We start from the raw sequence: 6,517 nt of genomic DNA, 5'->3' as shown, positions 1-6,517 counted from the left end.
AAGATAGATAAGGATAATACACAGTCCGGTATCGTAGGCGGACGAAATATGATTGAAGAAGTCAACCTGGCATGTGTTAGCTGACCGCCGTGCCATAAACCCATACTGCCGATTGCTAAGGGTTTTGGTGGCGAGCAGGTATTCCATGACAGGAACTTTGATGAGGCGCTCTAGGGTACGAAGTAGTAAGCAGGTATGGTGGATACCACGATAGCTGGCTAGAGCAGTTCGTGGACCTGACTTATAGTGTGGGACAACCGTAGAGTGCTTCCACTGACTAGGGACTGTGCCAGTGATAAGGGAGATATTGAAGAGATTAAGGATGAGGGTGGGGACGTCCGGGCCACCAGCTTTTAAGATAAGTGAAGGGATGCCGTCAGTGCCTGGGAAACTGGAGTCTCTAAGGCGGGCGAGAGACGAAGTTACATCAGACAAAGTAACGGAGAGTGTGCAGAGGTTGGGGCTTGTCTCGTTAGCAGATGTGGCCACTTCATAGCCAGGTGGGGAGCAATATGTAGATAGAGTCAATGGGGAGGGAACATAGCAGCTAGCGAAGTAGGAGTTTAGGGATTCCACAATGTCAGCAGGGTCTAAGAGAGGTTTCCCGTCAGCTGCCACAATATTTGAAACTGCAGATGAATTTGAGAAGCAACGCCGGCGGACGAGGCGCCCTAGCATCTTAGGGGAAATGGAATGGGCTACGGCAGTCGACTCCTCATGCTTTTCAAGGGCGAGTTTGGCCGTGGTAATATCAGTCATAAGTTTGTTGATTAAGGAGGGAGACAATAAGGAGGGAGAGATCATGGGATTCACGGGATTCAGGGACTAAGGGATTCAGGAGACCAAGTTCGCAAGTTGCAAGATAGACAACACCACTATCACAATAGCCTGCCATCTTCATCTCACAATGGAGTACACCAAGTAGTTGAAATTTACCACGTAATGCATTTCCGGCAGTATTCATAGATGGTATAAGTTTCGGTGATCCGATATCCCTCAAGGTGTGCCGGGAAACAGTCATAATATGGGAACCCGTGTCGGGCTGCAATCGAATCGTGTTTCCGTTTACTCTGATTGTAACGAACATCGATCTGGTTGTCAGATGTGGCAAGGGGTTCTGACTGGTTCCATCTCCCCTGTAACTTCCGGGCTTGGTTGCGCCTTTGGCTAGCTTTCCGCGCCTGGCACTGGCTTTTTTGTGCACACGTCGATTTCACACTGAACATTTGCGCTCTTATATAAACACAATTGTACAAAATACTATTCACCGCTTTTCTAGCATGTTGAAGGTGGCTTTGCTTTGTTCGAGTTTGTAACCACCGGAGGTCGCCTTGATGTCTTCTTCGCAGTTTAGAAAGCGGAGTTTGATGAGGGTTTCTTCGAGGTGATTGTATCTTGTTAAACATTCAAGATGCTCTGACACTCATGGGTAATGGGGCGCAGCGTTACCTCTGGAGTTTGCTCAATCTTGTTTAATAGTTTCGACCTGATATCACTGTCCAAACGTGACTGATGACCACAGTGAAAATAAGACACGTGAACTGGTCTGCGGTCATGGTAGATAACTTGATTTGTTCGCATTCAAGTTTCATTCTACCGGCATAGGTAATATAGTCTTTGGATTCCTTTTTCGCAAGTTTTAAAAATTGCTAGCGGACGGTAAACAAAGACGAAGGCTCAACGAAAATTATTGAGAGTTGCGAAACGGTTTTATCAAAAGTGAGATCTCGTGTATTCTTTTACAGGATGAAGCTCGAATACAGTATGTGTTCCGTTGTGTCAAGCTATGTGAGCAATAAACATACTCTTTAGGAATCAGCTTCGTGCTTCAGTTTGACCATCTGTGGACGCGTCCAGGTATATGACCTTCTTGATAGATATTGTATGGAAAGTGACCAATTCAAATTGAACTCAAAAAAGCCTCATACGCCCTGTTGGTTTCGTGAAGGTTGGCACTATTCATGCCACTGTCCTTACCGGAAACACATGGGCAGCAAGTGATGTCGAAAGGGCCACGAAGAAGAATGCTGCAGAGAGAACTTCAGGAGTTCGCGCAAACACCGACCTGAGAAAATGACGCAAGCAGTTCAAGTGATCTGCTCACAGTATGTCTCAATGCCATACTGGTTACTCTCCAACTTGATGCAAGTTCTGACCTCACTCTGATTTCAAAACAAGCCTGGAACGTAGCTGGAAGGCCACCAGTAGAACATACAAAGTACACCGTTCGTAATGCATCTGGTAGGAAACTCATAGTCACCGGGAAGCTGAGCTGCTCCGTACCGTTCAAAGGAAATCAACTCAGTGGGATCTGCTACCTCAGGAACCACACAGGCCTTGATCTCTTGTACCTGAATTAGGTTAATTAGCTTCAACTCTCGGACCAACCCCTCAATACTGTTTTCAACGAAACAGCTGAAGATGGCTGCAATAAGTTCACGAAAACACCACATCGCGACGATTTTATGGTCGCCACAGCCTAACCGGGGACCAGGAAGAGCACGCGCGACGCAGTAGCTATTCAACTCTTGGCGTCCGGCATCGGTAGCTCTCTCACCTCAGTCCATTTTGGTGAATCCCGACGGTAGCCTGCAACGTTTTACCAACGGTCCGAGCCCTTTAGTTTACAGTCCCAGGATCATGAAGATCGTTCCACTGCTGTCCGGAAAGCGAGAAAGGAATGCCAACAAGAGAGACACAAAAATAGAAGCCAGGTGCTCATTCGGGGAAGTGGGGAATGCTCTACACGGCGGACGCAGGGTCGAAATCAATGCCAAACACGATGCACAAATCAGATCATAAACACGGCCATGTCAAGGGAACCCACCTGTTAGGCAGAAATCCACACGAATCTCGCTATACCCCAAGTCTTTAGGCGCTGCTGCGGCCGATAAGCCTAGCCCGCTCGAAGTTGACCCAGAATTCGGGACGCTTGGCGGTCCGGCATCAAGACGAAATCTGATTGGTCAAAAATCTGCACCCAACAGCCAATCATGACCCGGTATTGGCCAAATGCTGGTTGCCAGTGGCGCATCCAGAACGCGTCAGAACTTCCAGAAAGTTATAACCGCTTGCGCTATATATACGAAGCGCTGTACAACTGTTCTTGACTTCATTTTGGGCATTAATAGACCTTGTGTACTTTTGGTGGTTGTTTTGACGTGAAGGCTAGCTTGAGAGGCTCAGACCGAGAACTAAGCTGACCAACATACCGTTAATACACCACCTGAGACAGCAGACTGCTGCTCCATAGGGGAGATACGCCACATGGGACGCCGGACAGCTACAACACACCTGCGAAATGAAGGGTACCAGATCCATGATCGGCATGCTCGTAGTCCCTGGGATGGACCGATATGCGACAGCATCTCCATGGGTCATCACAGTTGAGCTCAAAGCAGCAGTCGGTTGAACAGCCTTCTGGAGCGGGAGGCGTCCGGAGGCTAGGCAACCCTAATAACCGAACAGCAGTTCAATTCGGAGGATGTGTCACGTGCGGGCTACGGACCAAACGAAAGCATACCCTGATTGGTCAGCATGCCAGTCAATCTGAATCGAGGTTCTCTGGTTCGATGCCTCTTGTCCCCTTACGGGATCCTTGCGCGACCTTGTGGAAAATTCTGTGATTACCTTATGAATACAGCTGTAATAACCTTCCTTGGTCTCCATAAGGGGCTGTCTGAAGCTACCGTATCTTCTGATATAACATGGTGGGTGGAGCCGGAAGCCAAGGACTGATAGAATTGCACGACCGTTCAGCAAGTCACAACACTGATTCAGCACTTAACGTTGTATGCAACTCAGAACGCATGAACGTGCCTAGCTGCCATGCTGCCCGAAAGAAGCATGAAGGCTGAGATACTTCCAGGTCGCCCAAGCCTAGACAGGGGAAGTTGAGAGGTAGAGGGCCGGGGGCCAGACGCACACCCAAAATTTCTCTGAAACCGTGGTTTGAAGGAGGGAAACTTTAACGTAAATTTTTAAAATTTGATGGTAATTTTTCGGGCGTGTGAGATCTTCCCAAAAGGGCGCAGTTTTGTTGAAATTTGTTTAAACCTACTCAATCTCCACGATATTCAAGGCCCGCGATATTCATATTTTAATGGCTGCTATGACTGAGCACGTGAATGTGGGGGATTATTTTGTGGAGAATTTAGCTCGTCAAATTCTTTTCTCATTCAGTGGATTTCAAGTCGCCCTGAAAGAATACCAGAGTACCAAAAAGAGCAGCAATTCGCTACTTTGGAATGAAAAAGCCTTCCACCATTGCAGCAGACATCCCTTCAGACGAGTTTGAAGCCGTGTAATTCGTCGCATCTAGTATGTTCATGGTTGATCGTGTGTATGCGGTAGCACACGTCGTATTGATTGTCCAGCAAGGTTCCATGTTCGCCGGTACCATGATTGCTTGAGGGTTACTTCCTAGTACCTGGAACACGATCATGCACGCAGCAACTTTATTTTTGACAGGCTCCCCAGCAACCGGCGACTGACAAGTTATGAATTAAAGGTGTGCTGTATCCTTTTGGAGTATGGCGCTCCATCATTGGAGACTCGGCAGTACGTTGCCCACCACTTTGGAAGGGTACTCACTATTAAGGATGTGTAACTATCGCGTCAAATGTCGACCCTCATTGTTAAGTAGGTCATTGGTTACCTTTTAGATGACATGTCATCCACCACAGCCAAGTTTCGAGAGTGCGGTCACGTGCTGCTGGTGGAATCGGAGGGTGGCAGATATAGTCACCTGTGCTATTCTCGAACGCAGCAGACAGCACTGTTTAAACGTTTTCCGGACGTTGTAAATGTTGATGCCACACACGGTGCTAACCGTCTTGCATAAATAAATTTAGGGCCCCAGAAGGTCGCTGTTAAGGTATAAGCTTCATACACTCCTTGTGACGGATGGCACGGGTATCGGTCGACCCGTAATGTATGCCTTTGTCGAAAGCGAGCATTTGACGCCACTGCGCAAGTTGTTCAGCTTGTTCAAAGATATGATGGGTGGACACTATGAAGTCAAAACATTCGTCATGGATAAGATGACTTCGCAGATGCGGCCATTCATGCACAACGTGGGTTGGTACATTTTGGGATTGTGACCAACAACCGCCTGAAGAATGCCAACGGGCGTTTGAAGAGGCGCGTGCATCACTCAGATAGCCTGGAGCATGCCGTCCAGAAGGTCGCTCATCACAGCGAATGGCTAATGCGCGAATATGAAATGCACACCACTTATTATTGTGACCGTCGAGAAATTCGGGAGGGAGACATCTACGTTCTACGTGTGGTTTCCCGGATGACGACATACGCCGCTTATCAGGTTCTCAGGCACATTGAAATATGCACGCCAAATCTGCTATACAAGCAGACAGATCGCTTCAAGGTGGGAAGCCGGTTGTTAGTAACAGTCAGTTTGTGGTACAAACCCCCAAATGTTCTCGGACAGTCAACACCTCAGCCGGAACCTGCACGTGCATATTTTATTAATCAATGTGGCTACCTTGCGTACACCTAGTTTCAGTATTCAGAGGCCACTCGTTCCCATGCAGTAAGTTGATTAATCGAACATGCAGTGCCTAGGTCAATTTCTAACCCATCAACGGTGGATTGCCGAATACAACTTACCGGAGGAAGTAATACCTTTATCTCTGGTTCCAAAACCAGAGGCATCACCAGTAGAGCATTTGCACAAGCAACTTGATCGGTTGGTTGGCATACTGGAGCTGCTTGATCCGCGTAAGGCTGCTGGGTGCATGAAGCGTCTGATTGTCCAAAGCCAGCCGACGTTGCGTCATAATTCACTTGGCACAGGATAGTCAGACTTCGGTGTTGGATGGCAACCGCAACTAACCAGGGTGGCGTTGGACGTCAAACGACGCTGTTCTCTGTGGTTTTTGTGGCCAGCCAACTGACCCTGCTGATTTGTGGTGTCAACGTGATCGACTTCCATACCACCGTTATTGCCACGGCAATAAGCCCTGACCGCTGTGTGGAGAAAATCTTCAGGCGCGTCCACCGGGTGGGTGCACATGTATCAATTAAACTATTCCCATTAGTTGCCGGTCAGCTAAAAGCGCTTGCTTTGATGTTGGTCTTGATCGGTCCATGGAGGACAAGCCGAGTGTGCCCCGTAAGACAGTCGCAATGAAACTGTTTCGTCCAATTTCAAAGTTGATGGACACCGGTAATTTGAGGCCTAATTTCTCAGCATACGCTTTGTAGAACTTGCTTTCGAATCCCGTGATGACGAGGAATTTGTGTGACTGTAACTCGAAGGCCTCAAATGCCGAATCAATGAACCCATGGCAATCCGCAACAACTATACATTTATCCCTCATCCCGGTAATGGGAATTATGAACCACTAGGTAAGCAAACAAATAAAATTCCATTACATCCATATGCTTAAATGCTGTTCCCGAAGCTTAACTGCTTGCACATTTTCCGTTTCAGAATCCTTGTCCCGTGAAGTGGATCTTAAGAAAATGAAAAATGGAGCGACTACCAATTAAGCTT

This window comes from Opisthorchis viverrini (assembly GCF_000715545.1).
Source record: "Opisthorchis viverrini unplaced genomic scaffold opera_v5_578, whole genome shotgun sequence".
Lineage (NCBI taxonomy): Eukaryota > Metazoa > Platyhelminthes > Trematoda > Opisthorchiida > Opisthorchiidae > Opisthorchis > Opisthorchis viverrini.
The sequence above is the reverse complement of the archived record's forward strand: the minus strand, read 5'-3'. Positions refer to the sequence as shown.